This window comes from Bicyclus anynana, chromosome 22, assembly GCF_947172395.1.
Source record: "Bicyclus anynana chromosome 22, ilBicAnyn1.1, whole genome shotgun sequence".
Taxonomy (NCBI): domain Eukaryota; kingdom Metazoa; phylum Arthropoda; class Insecta; order Lepidoptera; family Nymphalidae; genus Bicyclus; species Bicyclus anynana.
This window is the reverse complement of record NC_069104.1, coordinates 12,622,610-12,646,280: the sequence shown is the minus strand read 5'-3', so window position 1 is coordinate 12,646,280 and position 23,671 is coordinate 12,622,610. Positions and strand designations below refer to the sequence as shown.

Here is a 23,671-nt window from a genome sequence, read left to right as displayed (position 1 = left end):
ATGATAACCAAGAAGGGATCCAGTTAAATAATATGGACGAAAATGAGCTAAGCCAGGAATCGAACAAAAAATTATTCTAAAAATACGTGCCTAAATCGGTTTATACCTTTGAAAACTACGATGTCATAGCAGTCCAAAAAAATAAAACATTTTTTTTTTTGGACTTCGCGTGTTTATTTAGTTAGAGAACTTGCTATGAAACACGGGTTACACTAACCCCGTTTTGACATCTGTAAATAGAGAGTCGAACTCGCACACTAAGGGTAAGAATTCCGTACCATTATATTATCTATAGTAGACACCGAAAGGGGTGTGGATTTTCATCCTACTCCTAACTCGCTTCCATCTTTGATTGCATCATCACTTACAATCAGGTGAGACTGTAATCAAGGGGTAACTTGTAGATAATAAATAAGGGTTCCGTTTTTGTACTGAGAACGTTCGGAACCCTAAAAATATATTCAAAATTCCTTTTCTATATCTCTCAGGGTAGGCGATGCATATTTGAATCTATGAAGTGCACAGCACTTACACACATCAATATATCCCTCCTTTTCCTTTTAATTTAAAAACTACTATCATCATCATCATCATATCAGCCGATGGACTTCCACTGCAGGACATAGGCCTTTTGTAGTCTTTTAAACATCACGATCCTGAGCCGTCTGCATCCAGCGAATCCCTGCGACTCGTTTGATATCGTCAGTCCACCTGGTAGGGGGTCGACCAACACTGCGGGGTCGCCATTCCAGCACCTTGGGTCCCCAACGTCCATCGGCTTTTCAAACTATGTAGTAGTAGGTAATATATCTAGGTAAAATAAATGAAAAACTGACTCAATTCTATAGTAAGATTTATTTATAGGCCAGTGACATTTACAATGTAAATAATATACGAATTTATACACAGAATCAACGTCACACAAACATAATTGTGTATTAATAACACTTTATTAATAAATATATAATTGACGTACATAAATTGCAATACAATTAATTAATTATCATACACATTTGTACGATGCTAAATACAACAACAATAAGACGTGTTGATGACGAAGTGGGTATGATGTGAATTTAAATCGACTCTATTTTTTTAGTATAAACTATATTTCTGACCTCCCCCCTTAGATAAGGTCAATACCTTATGTAAGGGGGAGCTCTTATGAGCTTGGACCATAACAATATTTGGGTCGAATAGTAAAAATATGATTAAACTAGTCGACGCTTTTTAATCTAGTTCAATCCCTTACAGTAGTATTGCTGTAAAAAGTTTTAATTAAAAAAAATAGAACCGACTTCAAAACCTAAAAACGTACCCACTAAACTAAAAAGCGAAAAATAACATCATAATATGTTCTACCTGCTGATCAGTATGAAGGCGGTGCTAAGCCGGTGATGTATTAATTCAAGCCATGTGAGAATATCTTATAGATTTAGATTTTGCAGAGTGTTGTTTCATGTAGTCCTGTTAGAAATGGCTTCATCACGAAATCTCAAAACCGGTGGACCTACAAAGATGCAATTTGGCGGGGAGGTAGTTTATTCGGAGATTGCGAGAGGGCTGGATTAAGGAGGTCTAAGGGCGGACGAAATCGTGGACGTCCGCTTGTACTACTAGTATATATTAAAAAATTGACTATACTAAGAATCAAACCCAGGACATCTATATTCTACAGTAAGGCACTTCCAACTAAGACACAGAGGTCGTCGAACTGCGTGTTCATTCACCACCAAGTGAGCTCGCAGTCAAACGTTGTACCTGTCACCGAATATAAAAAGAAATCAATCAGGTCTGTAAAAGGCCTGTTAACTTGACTGTCGATTAACTTGGGTGTCCATTATTTTTGTCTGTAAATATTCCCGACTTTACTCTGATTTTTCCAAATCCTAACCACAACAAAACATAAATTTCAAAATATTTTTTACGACAGCCAAGTACGTGTCGAACCACGTGCAGTGTAGGGTTCCGTAAAATAAATTAGCACTTTAAATACTCCGTGGCGCAGTGGTATGCGCGGTGGATTTACAAAACGGAGGTCCTGGATTCGATCCCCGGCTGGTGGAAGGTTTGGCCGTGGCTAGGTACCACCCTACCGGCAAAGACGTACCGTCAAGCGATTTAGCGTTCCGGTACGATGCCGTGTAGAAAACGAAAGGGGTGTGGATTTTTATCCTCCTCTTAACAAGTTAGCCCGCTTCCATCTTAGAGTACATCATCACTTACCATCAGGTGAGGTCAAGGGCTAACTTGTAAAGAATAAAAAAAACATTAAGGAATACACTGGTCGCTCCTACAGTTTTCGAAATTTCCCCTCCCATCCCATCATCAGGTCCTAAGATGATTATTATGAGACCAACTGAAAAGTAAGTACTTTCAAACAAAAAATATATTTTTCCAAATCGGTTCTGGCGTCTTCGAGTACTCGGTCAACATGTAAGTATGTTAAAAAAAAAATATTCCATATTATGTCACTAAAAATCACATTGTGTTACTATTATTTATTTAATGTCTAAAAATTAAAGACAAAATGCTTTTTCCAACAGTTACTTATGTATTAGGTACATTTTATTAATTAACATTTCATGCATGTTGAATTATGACTTGTACAAATAAATCATTGTATCCCCCCCGTTTTATCAAATCCTAGGGATCCACTCTGGCAAAGTTTCTACGCTTGCCTAAAAGTAGCCTATTTTTCCAAAAAAAAAAAATCCATCCGGAGCTTCCTGAATTTTCCCCCGAATATAAAGGATTTGGTCACCCTGTTAACCGATCACCAAATTAACTACAAATTAATGTTAACTATAAACCATTTAAAGCGGTGCGCCAGATCGTAATGACCGTTGTCGTAAAAATTTACTTAACTAGTTTTGGTTGAGCTTTTTTCAACGTATAGTCCGAGAGATGGTGGCCTGAAATAAATAAATTAACAATGATATTTGTAATACTTACTTACTATTTAATGATAAAAATATTATTTAATATAAGTAATAAATAAATAATATCTGATTTAAAAAAGGCGCCCTCAGAGGGCTCCTCCAACATTTCAGTTGTGTGCATTTTAAGAAATTAAATATCTCGTGTCTCAAACGGTGAAGGAATACATCGTGAGGAAACCTGCATGCCTGTGAATTTTCTTAATTCTCTGCGAGTGTGAAGCCTAAGCCTTACCCCTCATTCTGACAGGAGACTCTAATATTAAAAACAACATACTAATATACACTAATATTAAAAACAACATACTAATATTATAAAGAGGTAAAGTTTGTTGTATTATAAGGGGCTCTCTGGATGAGCTGAACCAATTTTGAAAAATTTTTTACCACTAGAAAACTAGTTAGTTAGGAGTGTCATAGACTATATTCTATCACAGTATTCCCACGGGAACGGGTACTACGCGGATAAAACCACGGGACGTCGATTCGTTATTATATAACAAGAATGACTAACTTCTCGAAATTTCCCACTAACTCTTACATTACAGTAGATTTCGTGGAAGAGGCTCATTTTATTTTCATTTATTGGCATTTTGAGGCCCGCTGCCGCCGCAAAGGTCCAAGAGCAAGACTCAAAAGAACCGCAAGAAAATTCTTCAGTGAATTTTCACCAAATCACACCTTTGAGTTTTTTCAAAATAGTCAAATTTGACGAGTCAAAAATACTTGTTAACTTATGAAATACGTTTTTATTGTAAGAAAAGTATTCATTTTGTAGGTAGAGAGCATGCATTACTAATTGTAGCACTATACCTCTATGGAAGGATTTCTCAAAATGGGGTACGCGAACCCCTAGGGGTTCGGCATTTGACGGTAGGGGGTTCGCGACGAGATTTACGTAATGGTGTCTTGATAACCGATACCGAGTCAGAATTAAGGTTAAAATTGTCCAAAATTAATACCATTTGCGACAAAAAACAAGGACACCCATCACTTTAATTTAGTACTTTATTTTTTCAATAGTCTTTTATCTTAGGGGGGGGGGGGTTCCCCATTAGTTAGTAAGGGGTTCGCTGTCATTTAGAAATTTTAACAGGGGTTCGTGGAGCCTAAAGTTTGAGAAACCCTGCTCTCTATGGTGATTGTTATTGCAAAGACTCGACTGAATGGTAAATGGAATTAGGACTTTACTAGCTTTGCATTAGGTTAATGTTTAGGGGGGAGATGGGATCCTTCCCTCCAGGTAGTTCACTGAAGTATACTTGTAGGTACTGCATTCTGAGATGGAATAGGAAGCCATGACAGTCCAGTGGATATGACCTCTGCCTTCTATTCGATGAGCGTAGATACGAATCCGGTCCAACTGATGACCCGTAGGAAAGCCTCGCGGATTTTTCTGTATCCTTGAAAATTCATCTTCTTTACTGAAATAATACAAAATAATCATTAAACAAATACAGATAGGTATTATTAACACATTTACGCAATCAGAGCTACATTTATGATTCCGCTGCTATTCATTGACAGTATTTCTTCTTTCTTTTCACGATATTCCGTTGACACTAGGATTACTGAGTAAGTGGAACCATCGTCTATACCAGAGCACACTGCACGGTAGAGCAGGCTAATTCACTAACTTTGACGTATGTTACTTGAAATATTAGACGAAATTGAGATCTTATTCAATAAATGTTATACGGTGCCGTTAAATCGTGGATATCATACAGTAGGTAGATGACATTTCTCAGTGGATTTGATGTTTATTTTAATAGGTAATAAAGACCAAATCAGTGAATAGACCAGCAAGCTAATTCACTATCTTTGACGTATGCTAGTTGACATATACGAAATTGATTCTATGTAACAATTAATGTCATCCTGTGCTTACTGGTAGATATCATCAGTAGGTTTGAATTTGGATGTTTATTTTATGAGGTTGATAATAAAAACCAAATTAGTGAATAGACCATCTGGGTATATATGTATACATCCTTTTAAGTGCCGCCCTGTTTTTTATTCATCGATTAATTGAACCTGTAAAGTTTAAATGTAAAAAATTAAAAGTGTTGACTATTTTCACGAGGAACCCTAAATAATACGATAAACGTAACGCGCGGGAAACAAAACTTTCACGTGTCGTTAAACTTGAACGTAATTTATAACTACACTTGATAATGTAGACTAACTCCACTTTCGTTTTAACTGCGCGTCAACTAAGACTTTTTGTTGTGAGACTAAAAGTCGAAAGTCGCTGTACTTTAAGATGATAGCGTGTTTACTTCTGACGATTTCTACGTCATCATAAGTTTGTGTTGCATCATGGTTAGGTTAGGTTAGGTTAGGTTACGTTAGTATTTACTCGTAGGCATTTTGTAGCATCTATACTAATATTATAAAGCTGAAGAGTTTGTTTGTTTGAATTTCAGGAACTACTGGTCCGATTTGATTTCAGGTTTAGATAGCCCATTTATCGAGGAAGGCTATATGCTATATATTATCCCCGTACTCCTACGGGAACGGGAACCACGCGGGTGAAATTTCGACTGACTAGACTATTTGCCGGGGCCTACTACAATTTTAACTTGTTTACGTTGGAAGTTAAAATGACTCGATATATGACATTAACGACATTTTGTCCCACGACATGTCGCAAACTTGAACCCACCCTATTTTATTGTACGCAATTGATAACGAACTCGACTTTCGTTTTAGTAGAAAACAAAAAACCTCACCTCTTCCGTTCGCCCAATGAAAGGCAATATGGCGGCTGTTCCCTCGCCGCTCTCGCTCTAACACGTGCGTGTTGTATCTCTTGTCCCGCTCTCGCTTGGTGCTGGCAATTGAACGCTTCCATAAAGGGTTGCCACACTGAAGATGACATCCTGGCAATTTACTTAAAGACATGGTAAGTTATCATCATCATTATCAAACCCATATTCGGCTCACTGCTGAGCTCGAGTCTCAGAATGAGAGGGTTTAGGCCAATAGTCCACCACGCTGGCCAATGCGAATTGACAGACACACGCAGAGAATTAAGAAATTTCTCAAGTATACAGGTTTCCTCACGATGTCTTTCCTTCACCGTTTGAGACACGTGATATTAAATTTCTTAAAATGAATTACACAACTGAAAAGTTGGAGGTGCATGCCCCGGACCGGATTCGATCCCACACCCTCCGTAAACGGAGGCAGAGGTCATATCCACTGGGATATCACGGCTATCACGGTAAAAAAATATGCTCAGATAGTTGGGTTATGTACAGATTTTAGTAAAGCTTTTTGTTACAGCATCGCTCTGTTGCCGTTGGCTTAGCTCAACGAGTCGCTAAGTTGAATGGACGGGACATTTAGTTCAATGAGCCAATGGACCAGTTGGGGTCCCAAGGTGCTGGAAATGCGACCCCGCACTAGAAAACGTAGTCGAACTTCCACCAGATGGACTGACGACATTAAGCGAGTCACAGGTATTCGCTGGATGCAGGCGGCTCAGTATCGTGATGTTTGGAAGTCCCTACAAAAGGCCTATGTCCTGCAGTGGACGTCCATCGGCTTATATGATGATGATGAATGCTCTGTTCTGGTCTGAAGTGTCTTGCTGGTGTAATTAAAGACAAATGAGGCTAAATATCTACAAATCAAGTTGACACAGGATATATGTATAAAAATAAAGTGTGACGGTTTTTTTTTTAAGAATATTTGTCATATCTTTTAAATATGATCAATATTACCGATACTCCAATGGGGATGATGACTACGTTTGAATATATCTACCAAAAGTAAAGTATTTTTCGCCCTCCTACCCCCGATTTTTAATCAAAATTTTATGATTTATGTAGTACTAGCGGACGCCCGAGATTTCATCCGCGTGGAATTCTGTTTTTTACAAATCCCGCGGGAACCATAGATTTTTCCGGTATGAAAAGTAGCCTATGTGTAATACAGAGTAAAATCTATTTCCATTTCAAATTTCAGTAAAGGAGGAACAAATATACACACTTACACAACATACACACTCACACACACTTACACACAATCTTTCGCCTCTATAATATTAGTGTGATAGTTGCAGGAACAGAGCTTATCGAGTAAGCTAGTGCATATTAGAAGCCGTGATAGCCCAGTGGATGACCTCTGCATCCGATTCCGAAGGGTGTGGTTTCGAATCCGGTCCGGGGCATGCACCTCCAACTTTTCAGTTGTGTGCATTTTAAGAAATTATATGTCACGTGTCTCAAACGGTGAAGGAAAACATCGTGAGCAAACCTGCACACCAGAGAATTTTCTTAATTTTCTGCGTGTGTGAAGTCTGCCAATCTGCATTGGGCCAGCGTGGTGGACTATTGGCCTAAGCACTCTCATTCTAAGAGGAGACCCGAGCTCCGAATATGGGTTGATAACGACAATATTAGAAGCTTTTAGTTTTCCCCTGAAATAAATTATATTTTTTCCTGCTGGCAACCCTGCTAACTGAACTGATCTGATTAATTCACGAATGCACGCAAGCATTATTAAAAAAAAGACAGTTATGCAGTAGTTACACGTACCTACGTAAGTGTGGGATGTGGACCTTGACATGAAACCACCAGAGCGTCCATGTTTCACTTTTAACTAACTTGCACGTGTTAACTGAGGACTTAACTTTAATCGGTTAACTTGTTTTGATACGTAATTTATTTAAAAACTAAGCAAGGTTAACCAAGCAAGCGTGTGGTTCCGTAGTTTCCTTTCACGTACATGTAGGATGGTGCGGGTGACAGTTCTTTTGACTCTTGAAAGTTTGCCGCGTTACACGATAATAGTATTATGAACGTCTGTCACCGTACCCATGCTATCTGAAATACAGTGTAATTGACTTTCATATTTAATAATATTTTTTACAGCAACATTTTAACCTGCTCAAACCCCTGGTTGATAAGTGGTGAGGTTGTAGATTAAACCCCCCCCCCCTCGTCTCCGTCTTCCTAATCAAAATCGAATCAATTTATGGAACCAAGTGTCTCGGAAATTTCCTGAATATTATAAATACAGGTCATGATCATCATCATTATCAACCCATATTCGGCTCACTCGAGTCTCCTCTCAGAATGAGAGGGTTAGGCCAATAGTCCACCACGCTGGCCCAATGCGGATTGGCAGACTTTACACACGCAGAGAATCAAGAAAATATGTGGTATGCAGGTTTCCTCACAATGTTATTCCTTCACCGTTTGAGACACGTGATATTTAATCTCTTAAAATGCACACAACTGAGAAGTTGGAGGAACATGCTCCGGACCGGATTCTACAATAAATTACATGACAAATAAATGAAATGAAGACAATAGGGATGATGACAGTTTTTTAAATTGTATATAAATTAATCATTACTTTAGGAGCTACAGGGATTTAAAGGGTCAGATTTGCGGCGCTGCCGCGGATCCCTTAAAAACGCTCCATACAAAATGGCACGATTTAGTGACGTCGTTGGCTCGCTGATCGTTAGGTTTGTATGGGCGTTCAAACAAAATTACTAATATCTTTGTTATTTGTGCGTTTATGTTTATAGTTCATTTATTGAAAAATGTCACATTTAATGTAAGGAAGCTAAAACTGTATGAATTTTCATCTAATTACGATAAAAAAAAATTAATAGATTTTGAAATTTTATAATCTTATTTATTTTGCAAATATCCAGACAATCTTTGCTTTTTATATATAAATTAGTTAACATTAATCTTATTTACCCGAATGTATCATAAAAATCAATTTATTCAAACATAGTCTAGTCTAGTCTAGTCGTCATCCCCATTAGCCACCTTTATGCGTCTCAGTTTCTACGTGTTAATGACATATCTAATAGTATTGAATCTTTGGTATAGATAGCATAGTTTTCGTCACAAAGGCTTCGTTTAATGTTCCGTGCGCAAACAGTGCGAGTCGATATACCGATGGATATCCTTTGTTGATCTAAGATAGCGACCCATCACTGGGCGGGCTGTGACATACTTACTACTAATGTTCATAAATACATGAGCATATTTTAAAGAAAATCAGGACCTAGTGGCAGTTTGTTACTGTGACTATCGCGTTAACGTAAACGCGAATTTCTAAGGAATTGAAACAACGCCATCTAGTGGCACTACTACACTACTGTTTGAAATCCACTTAAATTCGCGTTTACGTTAACGCGATAGTACCGTATGAAAACATTGAAAACTCCTACTAGGCACTGGTGTAAAGGTAATAATCTCATAAAGAATCTGATTTACATGACGGAGGTCTTGGATTCGATCCCCGACTGGGTCGACTGAGGTTTTCTTAATCGGTCTAGGTCTGGCTTCAGCCGTGGCTAGTTACCACCCTACCAGCAAAGACGGACCGTCAAGCTATTTAGCGTTCCTGTAAGACGTCGTGTAGCAACCGAAAAGGGTGTGGATTTTCATCCAACTCCTAACAAGTTTATCAGAAAGGTGGTAACTAGCCACGGCCGAAGCCACCAGATGCCACGGTAATATTGAGTCGGGTAAACGTCCCAGCGCCACATCTATGGGATATAAAACGAGTTGTATTTTACCGTTCAAGCGCCGTACACGATTGAAGATAAGTTTAGGTATGTATAACGTGACCACGCGTCACGCTCTGCGCGAGACTGTCTCGTTTTACCCGACTATAGCAACCCAAAATGAAGGCTAATTTAGTCAGAGCTCGTTTCGGGAAATGTTGCCGCCATACTACTATACTAAAGCCAAACTAGATGTGGAAAGTTTATCAACAAGCAAATGATGTTTTTTTTATTCTTTGACGAGTTTGCCTTTGATGATGTAGTCAATGCTCTGACGGTTTTTACACAACGTCGTACCAGAACGCTAAATCGCTTGGTGGTCTTTACCGGTAGGGCGGTAAGTGTCTGCTTACGTATCTTTACACATTATATTATGTATATAGCTGATGCCGTGCGATTTCACCCGCGTGGTTTCCATTCCCGTAGGAATACATAGTCTATAGCCTTCCTCGATAAATGGGCTATCTAACACTGAAAATTTTTCAGATTGGACTAGTAGTTCCTGAGATTAGCATGTTCAACCAAACAAACAAACTCTTCAGCTTTATAATATTAGTATAGATTATGAAAGTATTTACGGTACTTATTTATTAAATTCTTTATTTTTATTATTGTCTATCTGTCAACAATGTGCCAGATGGCTGGCAGATAGTTGATGTTATAAGTAGTAACTCAGGCTACTTTTTATTTCGATATTCCGCCATTTTTATTTTGTTATTCCGCAGGTAGTATGTTTGTGTTGCCTTTTCACTGCTAATTCCCTGTACGGATTTTGATAAATTTTGGTAAGTATGAGCATAATTTATAAGTAATTATCACGGTAAAATCCACGGTTCCCGCGAGATTTCTGCGGAGTTTTACGGGAACAGAATTTCGCACAGTCTCTCAGTCTGTACAATTATGATTATTTTTCCACACTTTTCGGATATACTAAAACGGGACAGTCCCGCGAAAACATGGCAGCATAGCCACCCTACTCATGTAGTACCGCAAGCGCAACTCGACAGCTGTTCAACTGTTGTAATTTGAATCATAACGGTTTGTTAGCTCTTAACTCTGAGCCCACGAGTGAATCATACCCCACGGCGACTCTTTGTACGAAGTACCGAGACATTCCGTAGCGTGCAGTCCAATTCCTTTACGGAAAACATTTAAATGTTATATGTACAATAGGCAAAAGAAACAGAGGAAGACCATTGACAAGGTGGGAAGACGAAATTAAAAAAACAGCTGGCCCATATTGGTATCAAATAGCGCAGGACAGGGGAAATTGGACATCTTTGGAGGAGGCCTTCACCCATTCTGGGGTTCTTGCGTAATAAAAATAAACTATTAATGTACTAACATAATTTAAGTTTTTAATAACCAAATTAATCTAGATTACTAACATAAATTCTGTAAAAAATTATGCAAGAAATAAAAGGCTTTTTTATTTTTTATTTTATTTTATATGTACCTACAATAAAAAATATTTAAAGCAATAGTTTAACCATAGCTTGGCAAATTCGTTGTTGACACGCCCATGATATGCGGGCGACGGGGAGAAAGACTGCGCGAGTGTGAAGTCGAGCACGCGAAGCATAGGTACCCCCCTCCCGAACCCCGCGAACCATCGGCAGTGTTACGCACGAATTGGTCAAGCTATAACCTGTATGCTTAGGATGCGACCAAACGCCATATCGTGACGAGAAATAGACAAAATGTCGATATCTTTCGTTACGTTAAGACGAGATAGCCATATTTCCGGTTGCCCCGCTACTTGTTGACATTTGTCTATTTCTCTGCAAGAGATAGGTCGTTTGGTCGCATGTGAAGCCTACTGGTATTCCAGGCAAATCAAAGTCAAATTTCATTTATTTCAATTAAGCTTAGTTTACAAGCACTTTCGAAACGTCAGTTAATATCATTAGATAATGGTTATAATAATTGGTCGAAAAATTAAAGTTACGAGGGTTCCACACTTTGGGAGGCGCATTGAGAGTTGAGTTTCATAGCGTGCAAGTCACTTGAACAAACTTATTTTAACCGAAGCCTTCTACTAAACTTGGACTTTTTACTTATTGTTTTCTGGAAGGGTCTCATTTACCTACACTACTCTAAAAACTAAAAACTTTTACAGGCACCGCGCCTGTAAAAGTTTTATCCTGAGTATGTAAGAACCGAATTTTGTGAGAACTCTATAGAACCAATAATTTATACAGAAACCCTTTCAAACAAAAGAAAATTCATCGATAGTAAAGTTCTGAGATAACAAATATTAAAAAAAACATAATCCATCGAATTGAGAACCTCCTACTTTTATGAAGTCGGTGAAAAATAACGTTCGTCATCTTCGTGACGCCATATTGGATTTTGAATGACGTCACAATGCTAACCATACAGAATACTAAACGTATGCAAAGTTGCAAATCAATCGGTTGAGGACTTTTCATACTAACTTTTACTTTTAAAAGTACAAGAGCTCCTTGAATTGAAGTTCATCAGGCAAAGTACTGTCTTAGTCTGCAGCTAAACAGCATTGCTGTCTTCGGTCTACACTTTAGACCGGACAACCATACTCTTTAGACTCTAGAGCAGAGGTTCCCAAACTTTGTTTTTTCAAAGACCACTTTCAAAATTTTGTTGGTTCCGGTGGACCCCCTGCAACATTTCTACCTAAAATCTTTCTTTCCGAACTGGTGGTCATTTAATAGTCACTACAAACCGACAGATAAGTGCTTGCAAACTGGCTTTAGTTGATAACTATGGGAATTGCGGATCATCACAGCCACCACAAATTAACAGTTTTCTAAAATAAGAGAATTAGTTAAATAATTTAAAATAGTTGAAAAAAAAGTGATTCCAGTTTACTATTTAATATATCTACTTCATAAATACTTATACATTATATCATTTATTTTACTTAGAAAACTCGTCAATCGGTATGAAACCATGAAAAATTATTTACACACTTATTTCAGAACTAAACTATTTTTTTATATAACTACCTATCGGTTTTTTGCTTATTCCATAAATAAAATACGATAATATATTTAAACGACCTACCTATATTCTTTTTATAACTAAATCTGAAAAATATATTTTTTTCTGAAAAAAAATTATCAACCCTAGTTGTCGATGACATTACAGGCACATTTAACACGTGTTTTAGATTCGCCGTCGTCGAAAAATACGTTTCCTGAACTAACTAACACAGAATCTCTCTACCACTAAATATTACTGTGAACTGCGCACTACTCGGCACCAAAGACCAGCGAAGCTATGCGATGCGAGCCGTGATACATTTTCGCGAACCGGTCTGCAGAGTTGCTCGATCGCTCCAGTCAGCGCTTACAAAAATGTTCCACCAAATACCTACCTACTACCAAAGATTTTATAATAACAGAGATGTCACTGGCGCGAAGCGGCTAATTGTCCTAATTTAATTGAGTCGCATAGTAAACAACGAAAGTTTATTTAAACAAATAACACCTAAATATTGTGTAGAATGTCGAGGTTGTGTATTCAGGAACTGTAAAAACTGTATATACATCAATATAGGTATTAAAGGAATTAAACCGGGTTTAAAAAAGGTTAGTTATTTCTGCATATCGTCTCCAAAGAGTAAAAAAATCTTTTGAAGGTTTAGGTGTACTCATAGACTATAACAAGATCCCAAGACTGTGATGGACCTGCCAATGCATAGCTTTAATGTATAAATAAAATAAAAAAAGCAATGTGTCAAAAAAAATTTGCTTAGTCGAGGTTACTACCATTGATGAGTTCCTCAATGATAAAGATGCTTGGAGGCCATTGGATCAGCTTCCACCTTCACACAGGAAGTAAAACTTTATTGAGTTTCTTGCCGGTTTCTTCTCAGCAGAACCAGCCTTCCGAACCGGTGGTAGAATCTTTACAAATAGTCAACTGACGTGTCAAAAGTGCTTGTAAACTGAGCCTACTTGAAATAAATGAATTTTGAAACCCATAATTGTGTATGTGTGCGCTTAGTGAAGTAACTATAATACGATTAATAATTCCAGTTTCCAGTTCCACTGGAATTAATAATCGTACATACGATTAATCTTAATTAAAATGAATTCCAGACAGTAAAATGACATTCCAGTGACAGTTGCACTTGTCATTTTACTGACTGGAATTAATAATTTATACTAATATTATAAAACTGAAGAGTTTGTTTGTTTGAACGCGCTAATCTCAGGAACTACTGGCCCTATTTGTAAAATTCTTTCATTGTTAGATAGCCCATTTATCGAGGAAGGCTATAGGCTATATTTTATCCCCGTATTCCTACAAGAACGGGGTCCACGCGGGTGAAATCGCGCGGTGTCAGCTAGTCGTACTGTAAATTCTGATCACTTTTTGTGATGATTTTGTAGGCACGTAACACATCTGTAGTAAAAAATATCGTTGCCTACTACAGAATATGAATCACCGATAAACAAAAACTTTCTCAAAAGTTTTAGTTACTTAACTACTAACTGACCCGATTGGCACAGTAAGTCTGTGCTAATTTAAATTTAATTTTAATAGCAGATTCTTTTGACAAAAAAAAACATTTATTTCATGTAAGCTCACACAGCCTCACAGCCGATAAAACTGATCGTGTGTCGGTCGTGATGTATATAACATCATGCCGATCGCGACCATCAGTTTTATCGGACGTCAAACCGTTGGCGCTGCAGGCATGAGGGCTTATCGGATGGTAAGTGGCTAGCGTTAGAAAAGCTGGCAATAAACTCAACAGTTGCTCTTTTAAGTGTGTTAATGTTTACATACATTAATTAATTCTTATGAAGATGAAAGCAGATTCAATTGGCTTCAAGCATCTTTTCTTTGTAATTAATTACTTGTATAATAAGCTTGGTTTATAAAATGTGTTTTGACACATTATTTAAACTTATGCTTTGGCAATTAAAATAAATTTAGTGATATTAATATAAAACTGATCGATATTACCAACAAAAACCGGTTTTGGTGTAGAATTAAAAACGGTATAACCGGTTTTGAAAATACCTTATACTTCCTTACTTGTAGGGGCTTGGTGACCCCTGGAGTCAAGAGTAAAACTAGGCCTGCAGAGTAGTTATGTCTATATTTTTTTACGTGTTTTCGTTTTTCGATTATCCAACATTGATTTTTCAACGGATTTACATAATAGGGATGATGACAGTTTTTTAAATTGTATATAAATTAAAAGTATACTAATAGCAAAGCAATTTTGTAAAAGTAACAGGGTATCTGCGATCGTTACTTTCGGAGCTACAGGGATTTAAAGAAGTTCTGAATAACGCTCCATACAAAATGGCACGATTTAGTGACGTCGGTGGCTCGCTGATCGTTAGGTTTGTATGGACGTTCAAACAAAATTACTAATATCTTTGTTATTTGTGCGTTTATGTTTATAGTTTATTTATTGAAAAATGTCACATCTAATGTAAGGAAGTTAAAACTGTATGAAAAAATCTAATTACGATAAAAAAAATTCAATAGATTTTGAAATTTTATAATCTTATTTATTTTGCAAATATCCAGACAATCTTTGCATTTTATGTATAAATTAGTTAACATTGACCTTATTTACCCGAAGGTATCATAAAAAATAATATATACAAACCTAGTCATCATCCCCATTATCATTTTACATTAAGTGGCATTTGTGTAGTAGTTGTAGCGTTATCTAAAAACTGTTAAATAGCGTAATTTCGTTCAAAACTAGTGTACTTTAGATCACACGAACTAAAACTTCTACGTCCGTTCGGCTCGCCCGATTACATTTTTTGTAACACACCAGCTTACTCCCCATGTCCGTTAAGCGCGCGTACCTCGTGTGTTTGTCAGGGTCATTTAGTTGAAATAACCATATTAGGTGATCGCAAGAACAAAACTATACTATATAGCTTGGCAACTTCGTTCGTAACACTCTCGATGTTAGCAGCCCTTGACCACAATCTCACCTGATGGTAAGTGATGATGTAAGCTAAGATGGTAGCGGGTTAACTTGTTAGGAGTAGGAAGACGATCCACACCCCTATCGGTTTCTACACGACGTCGTACCGGAACGCTAAATCGATTGGCGGTACGTCTTTACCGGTAGAGTAACCAGTCACGGCCGAAGCCTCCCACCAGCCAGACCTAGACCAATTAAGAAAACCTCAATCGGCCCAGCCGGGGATCGAACCCAGGACCTTCGTCTTGTAAATCCACCGCGCATACCACTGCGCCACGGAGGCCGTCAAAGTGGTAAGTGATTTATGAAAGGCTAACAAAATTATCATTGAGGGCTAACATGTTAGGCGTAGAATGAAAATCCACACCAATTTCGGTTTCTACACGACATCGTGCCGGAACGCTATAGGTATCATTTGGCGGTACGTCTTTGCCGGTAGGGTGGTAACTATGGGATGAAGCCAGACCTAGAACCCAGGACCTCCGTCTTGTAAATCCACCGCTTATACCACTGCGCCGTTTTCTCAAGCGCTTATGTTAGCCTACCTATTTACACTATAATAAAACAACTTAAAAAAATTCTGTCTTATTCAGGGGTAATTTTCGAAACAGCTGAGCCGATTTTAATGGGACTTTCACGAGAAGATAGAGCAACATACTTATACATATGTATATACTTTTTATCCCGGAATCCCTCCGGAATTGGAATAACTACGTGCGTTGGAAACCCCGCGTCTTAACTAATGAATACCGCCCAGTTAGTATAATTTTGTCCCGCCAATCCGCATTGGAAGTGGTGGGTAAAAGCTCCATATCCTCTCTTCTTTATGGAGAAAGGCCTGGGCCTGCTGTAAACTGTACTAATGGGCTGATAATAGTAATTTAAACAGTGTTGCGAATTTGTGGGAAATTCCCCAAATTGCGGGTAATATCAACTCTAATATGAACCATTCCCCAATTGAGGGGATTTGTTTTATGCGCATTTTAAAATTATGCATTTATTGCCCATATAATCAGCAAATGACACTGACACAACATTATATTATTAGTAAAAATACTACACACAAACGACACGTAATGACTACTATTATAGACCCCATAAAATCAGGGTGATTCAACAATATCAAATTGCAACCCTAATAAATTTAAATACAAACTGCAATCTGCATTAATTTAACTTTATTCTATTTTAAGGATAGTATCTGATATCTCTTTCCGTAATTTGGGAAATTAGGGTTCGATTTGTGGCGATTTTGCGAAATATATATTGGCAACCCTGGATGTAAATTGTAAAGTTTAATTTCATACTATTTATCATTATAATGTGTTGTGTTTAATCTTTTCTGCTGCACTACAAAGTTATTATTACAATTAGGATGTTACAAAAATTGGCATTTTTTAGAGTTGGCAATTTTGCGAAATATATATTGGCAACCCTGGATGTAAATTGTAAAGTTTAATTTCATACCTACTATTTAATTATTTATCATTATTCTGTGTTGTGTACAATCTTTTTCAAAAAGCTGCATTATAGAAAGTTATTACAATTAGGATGTTACTAAAATTGGCATTCTTTAGAGTTTATTATAGTTTAACTTCAATCTATCTCAATAAGTTGCACTACAAAGTTGTAGCAAGAAAACAAAGACAATGTCACAAGGCGCAAGTTATGTAGTGCTACGCGCTTTGTTGATAGCATGCATTTCGCTAATGTGGGTATCCTTACGAGTGAGCTTTGTGCTTTTAAAGTGTGTTTGCGACATTTAAAGGTGCTCATATTGTTGTGTTTTGTGTTCTAAGTGATGAGCCAAAGAGTTATCTGTAGTTTTACCTGGATTGTCACCGCCACGTGCACTGCCGGGCCAGTCGGCATCACACAAAGACAACACTCTCACCAGCATTGACCGCATGCAGGCCGGGATTGGTGCAATTTGATAGCTAACACAACAGTTACACCGAATCACGCCCTATGCGAGGCCTGCGCAGTGAACGACCGTCGAGACTGGCCGGGTAACGGGACCGCGCGCCGCGGATGCTGTCTTGTAGCCATGTAGCGGTCTCCGAAGGCCGGGCCCGTTTGGATAGGCCGGGACTGGTGCAATATCGCTCGCTAACCGAATATAGCGCCAATCACGACCCAGCCACCCGGGCCCCTGACGACGAGAGCTTCTCAACACGTCGACTCCATTGAATAAACTTTGTTGATTGTTCATGAACTCGCGAACGTTAACTCGAGGCGCTGCGTACGTGCTGCGCGCGCGACGATCGATGGCGGAGTGCGGCGGCGCGGGGAGAGCGACGCGCGCGCAGCTGTCGCTCCCCCTCCCCTCGCCATACACTCCCCCCGGCCCTTTATCGTTCTGGGAAATGGTTCCTTAACTTCCCGGCTGAGTTGTTCGAGCACAAACTCTCCCCATGACGTGGGAAAATTAACAATAAAGACCGCTAGACTAGCGCACGTAAAAGTTGTACTCCTTGACACGCTATCTCGAGTTTGCGACGTGTCGTGACGTTATGACGTATTTTAATACTTATAACTATAAGTTAATCGTTCATAAGAGCTTTTCGCGTTGATCACCTCGAGAGTGGTCATTTATGTACAAGGTTGCTCTACATCATGCATAGTATGTAAAAATAACCATTCATCGCAAAGGTGGTCGACCTTATAGCACTGCCTTCTAGCAATATTATAATCAAGTAAGGAATAAAAATAAAAGCTATATGCGACGACCCCATACGACTTTTAGGTCAGAGTCACTTGATTATAATTATCTTTGTATTTTTACCATGTTACAAATCTTGCAGTTTTAGCACACTAGCGTTTACACGTGAATTCACACTCAGTACTACTGTATTAATTATTTAAACCTTGATAAAAGTATTTCACTGTTGTAAAAATTTAATCCAAATTGTAAAAGTTTGGATTTTTAGTTTTAGCCTTACTTTTAAACTTTATTTTTTTTTTGTTTTGGATACATACGTCTTAATCAAATTCAAATTATTTATTTGCAATCCCTCTATTTGGTAATCAACAAATAATTAAGACATAATTTTTGTTTGAAACCAAATGTTCTAATATAATACAATAGGCTCTAAAAGGCTAGAACGCAGAACCATAAAGCCAGTTAAAATTATTGTTTTCAAAGGCAGTTACAGTTTTATGATGGCATGGGTCAAGTTAAAATTTTCAAAAAGAAATGGTTTTTGTTTGCCAAATTTTTTTGGAAAATGGTAAAAAATTGGCAAAATAAAATCCTGCGCTGGCAACCCGAAACGGTTCGTTGATCATCTCGTCCTACCTGCCTGCCGAAACCGAAACGCAAAACACTCAAGGACCAAGGTATAGACTACAGAGCGGGATCCAAGGATCTTTTCCAAAATTAAAACAACAAACACCACGTGGGGACAATCCTTTGAATGAATTCTAATTTCTAATGTTTATTTGTTTTTTCCGTTAAGTTTGGTGTTATGTTATTTCTAATTAGGTACCTATTGTAATTTGTTTTATAATCAATGATAATATCCTTATTTTGTAGGTCATAAAAATAAATACCTAATATTATGATTAGGTATAATTATTATTAATTATTACAGGTTAACGGTTGGTACTTTGTAATTAGGGTTGTCACTAATCACCTGTATTAGTTTTAACATCGTTTAGTTGTTTTTTTTATGTTTCGTTTATTTTTACTATATTTAAGCATTTCAGATGCGTGTCTCTCGAAACTTAAATAATAGTATTTTTATATTGTTTACAATCCCTTAGCGCTTGCCTAGGGCCCGTAGGGTGGTAACTAGCCATGGCCTAAGCCTTCCACCAGCCAAACCTGGACCGAGTAAGAAAACCTCAGTCGGCCCAGTCAGGGATCGAACCCAGGACCTCCGTCTTGTAAGCCCACCGCGCATATCACTGTGCATTGGAGGTCATAAAAACTTAAAATTCTGTGCTAAAATCTACGTGTCTCAAGAGTTATTTTATTGAGTGTAGAAAAAAATAATTGTTCGTGGCTTCATATAAAAAGAAACTTACCCAACTCTAAAATTACGACATAATAGCAATGTAATAGTATAAATGCGAGTGTCAGGAGCTTTAGTGTTTGGTATAATGAACTTAACCTTAAGTTAAATTAATAAAGCATAACTTTAAGCTCGCTAGAAAGTCATGGTGCCGCCAGTAAAAGTTATTAAAGTTATGCCCTTGTTAGAAGCAAAGGTTTTCTCTTGCACGTTTGAAATTCCTATCTACAAAAATATCTAAAGTGGCCGTCTGTTAAGTTATTGCTAATGGCATTGTGTTATTTGACATATCTAACTGTTTATTTGTTTACAAGTTACTTTGCTATATCCATGAGCATTGTAGGTCAGCGTTTGTTGGTTATTAAGTGACTCCAATAAATAGATTTTGTGTTGGAACCTCCGGTATTCATAAAGACTGTAAATGCTATTTCTATGAATTGTCATTTTTTATTTTCACGCGATTTTCAGCAATATACGAATAGGTACAGATAGAGTGTATTTTGAGAAAGGTTTTTATATATTATAATTTGTCTAGATTTTGTGCTAATTCATATTATTAACAAAATCCTACTAATATTATAAACGCGAAAATTTGTTTAGATGTTTGTTACTCTTTAACGCCGCTACTACTGAAGCAATTTGACTGAAATTTGGAATGGAAATAGGTTTTACTCTAGATTAACACACAGGCTTATTTAGGGCTTTAAGTCGCGGAATTGTCGATAAAGTCAAACCTTCTGGAAGCTTTTATCCAAAACGCTGCTCTTATTCCTGTTATATAGACCTATCTATCTCATATCAATCTTTTAAGAATAATTTTTAATACTTACTTATTTTATGGGCACGTACAAAAAGAATTCTGTCGATTTTCTCGCGGATGAAGTCACGGGCGTCCACTAGTAATTTAAAGTAGGCCACCTCTTAGAATAGGCAGATAACAAATAAGCTACCTGCCTAAGTTTGATAATATTTAGGAGATTAAAAAAATGCCCTCTTTGCACCTCATTACCAGATACAGTTCTAGGTACCAACACCTTTTATGAGGCCAGGTAAGTTTTACAACTTGGGATTCTAAATACCTGTTCATTCACTGAGAGTATGCTTAGAAACTGCTAGGGTTGCCAAAATTTTTTTTTTGCCAAAAAATCTTTTATCTTCCTATATAAAAGTCTATCCATATACAGCCTAACCAGAAAAATAAAAAACTTCTGGGTTGCGGTACATATTATATTGGTACAAATTTCTCCTATTTTATTTGTGGCGCCCTCAATTCTTGTTTTTTTTTATATTTTGTGCACCAATATCGGTGCAGTGGTTAAGCCGGAATTTTTTTTTTTTTTTAATTTTTATTTATTTATTGATTTCAATATAAATATACATTTTTTAACATTTCTCATTGAAACTAAACGGTGTGACATAAAATCGATTGAATTATTTCGGTTCCAGTAATCGAAGATAGGCATACGTACTAGATTATTTTATTATTAATAACCAAAATTACAAACGAATAATGGAGACGTCTGTAATCCATTTCTGGGGAGAGACAAAAAAAACATAGATTAATATCGTATTTTTCCATTAAGATATAAAGCATTCTTATAAAAATCAATCAAGTCAAGTCAATTTAGTTACATTTCTGAATGTCAGAGAATTCTACTTAACTACTCACTGCTTGTAAATTATTACGATAATATAAAAAATATTTAATAGTGCAATTTCAATAAAAAAATATCTATATAGACTAAAGTGACAAAGTAATGTTGATACGAACGATTATGCAACCTGCTTAAATCGAAAAACTGGTCAAACTTAGTAAAAAAACAAATAACTATAAAGTGACAGCCCTAGGCCATAGATCTATACATAATAGATGTAATATTGATACCTACGACTTTTTGCAAACTAAATCGAGCGGTGAATTTCGGCCAACTTAGAACAAAAGAAGGGCTTAGGATGGTTTTGCAAAATGGGATTTAAATCTGCAAGCTGAATTACACCTTAATACTATAACTAGTAAGTCGAAAATAAGTTTGTTATCGGCAGCTCAGAGACCTCGTCTTGGCATCGGTTCCGAGAAAGCATAAAGTGGTCATTCCGATGAAATTTTTGCACACAAGTTTTCGTCGACGCAAAATCTAAATAACTATAAAAGATTTACTAGTAGTAGGACTCTTTGTTACTGTGTTAGTCTGGGGAAGTACTACCGCCCTACTTATTTCAGCCGAAAACTAGATTTCGGTCTGTAAGGTACAACAGGTATGCATGAGTATTCGTTTTTCGGTCTTTATGAAAATAGCGGGACGTTCTGAAACAGCGCATCTACACCAAGATTTTTACAAGACGGAGGTCTGGGTTCGATTCCCGGCTGGGTCGATTGAGGTTTTTTATTGGTCCAAGTCTGGCTGATGGCAGGCTTCCATCAGGTGAGATTTTAGTCAGGGCTAACTTTTACTTATATAAAAAAACAAAATAAAAAATCAACATCAGATCCACAATTATTGTCAACCTTAGACCATTTAAATAACTTGTCAACGTATAATTTTTTTTTCATGTTTTCCTGGACATAATACCGAAATACAAAGAATAGTTACATCACACCACAGATTTATTTAAATCTGTGCCGAAATATGAAAAAACATGTCTGATACAGAGTACATTAGCTGACTTATCTCGTTTTAACTGACACAGCGTTCACACCATAGAAATCGGAATAACAAGGCAATAGAAATGGCGTGTACCACGTGTGACCGACGGATACCTTGGCTCTAGACTTCTAGAGCATTGATTTCCAAAGTGGTCCAGGGGGTCCCCAAGAGTCCACAGGAGACTCAACAGGGCTCTACGTTGGCGTATGTTTTTAGAATCCTCTCACCGATGCCTCTGATTCGATGTGTCACATGATGTAGTTAAAAAAACTTTTTCTTGTGTATTCCATCTTACCCCCCAGAAGTGGCCTTCATATTATAAAATTGTATATTTTTGAGGTTTTCCGGTTCTTCGCGCGTAAAAAAATGACAAAAACATTCTGTATTTCAACGTTCAAATCTTCACGTAGAAAGCTAACTTCTGTGTTGTTTTTTTTTAATTGAATTAAAATTATAATTTTAAGTTTAGTAGTTTCGGAGAAAAGACCCCCCCCCCCCCTTTCTCCTGGTATATTTTCTTGAATAACTTGGAAACTATTTATAACAAAAACAATATTTTTAAAATCCTTACATCAAGACCTTTAATTTGATGTGTCGCATGATGCAGTTTGAAAACTTTTTTTTGTGTTTTCCATCTTGCCCCCAAAAAGTGACTTTCATAGTTAAAAATTTCTGAATTTTATAATTTTCCGGAAATTTTTGAGTTAAAAGCTAATTTCTGTATTTTGTTCAAAATTTTATATGCAGTAGTTTCAGAGAAAAAGGGTAGTCATGGTCAATTTTTGGATTTTTATACTACGTACGTTCTGAACCCTGAAAAGAAAAAAAAATGGGTAAGTACTTATTGGTAAACGTGATTAAAATAAACATATAAACCATTCAGACTTACATCACACAAACATCCATGTTCCAAGTTTACCACACAAACATTTACCAATTGTTGGAAACAAGCCCACCTCAGATGCTTAAAGTTTCTCTGAGTCATTCGCCCATCAGCCGGGCTAGCATGGGCAAGGGATAAAATTTTTATCCACCCATTATATCCACTGACTAACGACTAGGGGGGGAGGCGGGGGGTAGGGGTGGGGTAGGGTAGGGGTAGGGTAGAGGTAGGGTAGGGGTGGGGTAGGGGTAGGGTAGGGGTGGGGTAGTGGTGAGGTAGTGTAGGGGTAGGGTAGGGGTAGGGTAGGGCAGGGGTAGGGCAGGGGTAGGGCAGGGGTAGGGTAGGGGTAGAGGTAAAGAAGGGTAGAGTAGGGATAGAGAATAAGTGCACTTATGTCACAACGAAGCTTGACCGGGTCCGCTAGTATGATAGATACTATAGATACCTACTACAAACCACCGCAAAAAACAATCACCAAACAAAACAATGCCAACAGAAAACAGATAAATAATATGCACAAAATAACCAAATATTATCAAATTTACGTTTATTTCGGACTATTAATATACCTAATGCCAATTTATAAGATATATACAAATGGGTTGACAAGTCTTTCCCTCCGTTTATCCACCGGGGATATTATATCCACCGGCGTGCCCATGCGCGGTGAGTGGATAAAACGAGTGTGGGGGATAAA

General features: G+C 37.4%; 2 long non-coding RNA genes across 2 annotated transcripts; both read right to left on the bottom strand.

The window, feature by feature from the left end:
• Positions 1–836: 836 nt before the first annotated feature.
• On the bottom strand, positions 837–17,765 carry LOC112057685 (uncharacterized). Its single transcript, XR_008251998.1, has 3 exons — positions 17,261–17,765; positions 5,672–5,832; positions 837–4,363 (listed from the first exon to the last, which is right to left on the bottom strand). It is a non-coding gene; the product is annotated as an uncharacterized LOC112057685 (long non-coding RNA).
• Positions 17,766–21,929: 4,164 nt separating this feature from the next.
• Positions 21,930–23,094, bottom strand: LOC128199351 (uncharacterized). Its single transcript, XR_008252001.1, has 2 exons — positions 22,981–23,094; positions 21,930–22,904 (listed from the first exon to the last, which is right to left on the bottom strand). It is a non-coding gene; the product is annotated as an uncharacterized LOC128199351 (long non-coding RNA).
• Positions 23,095–23,671: the final 577 nt, after the last annotated feature.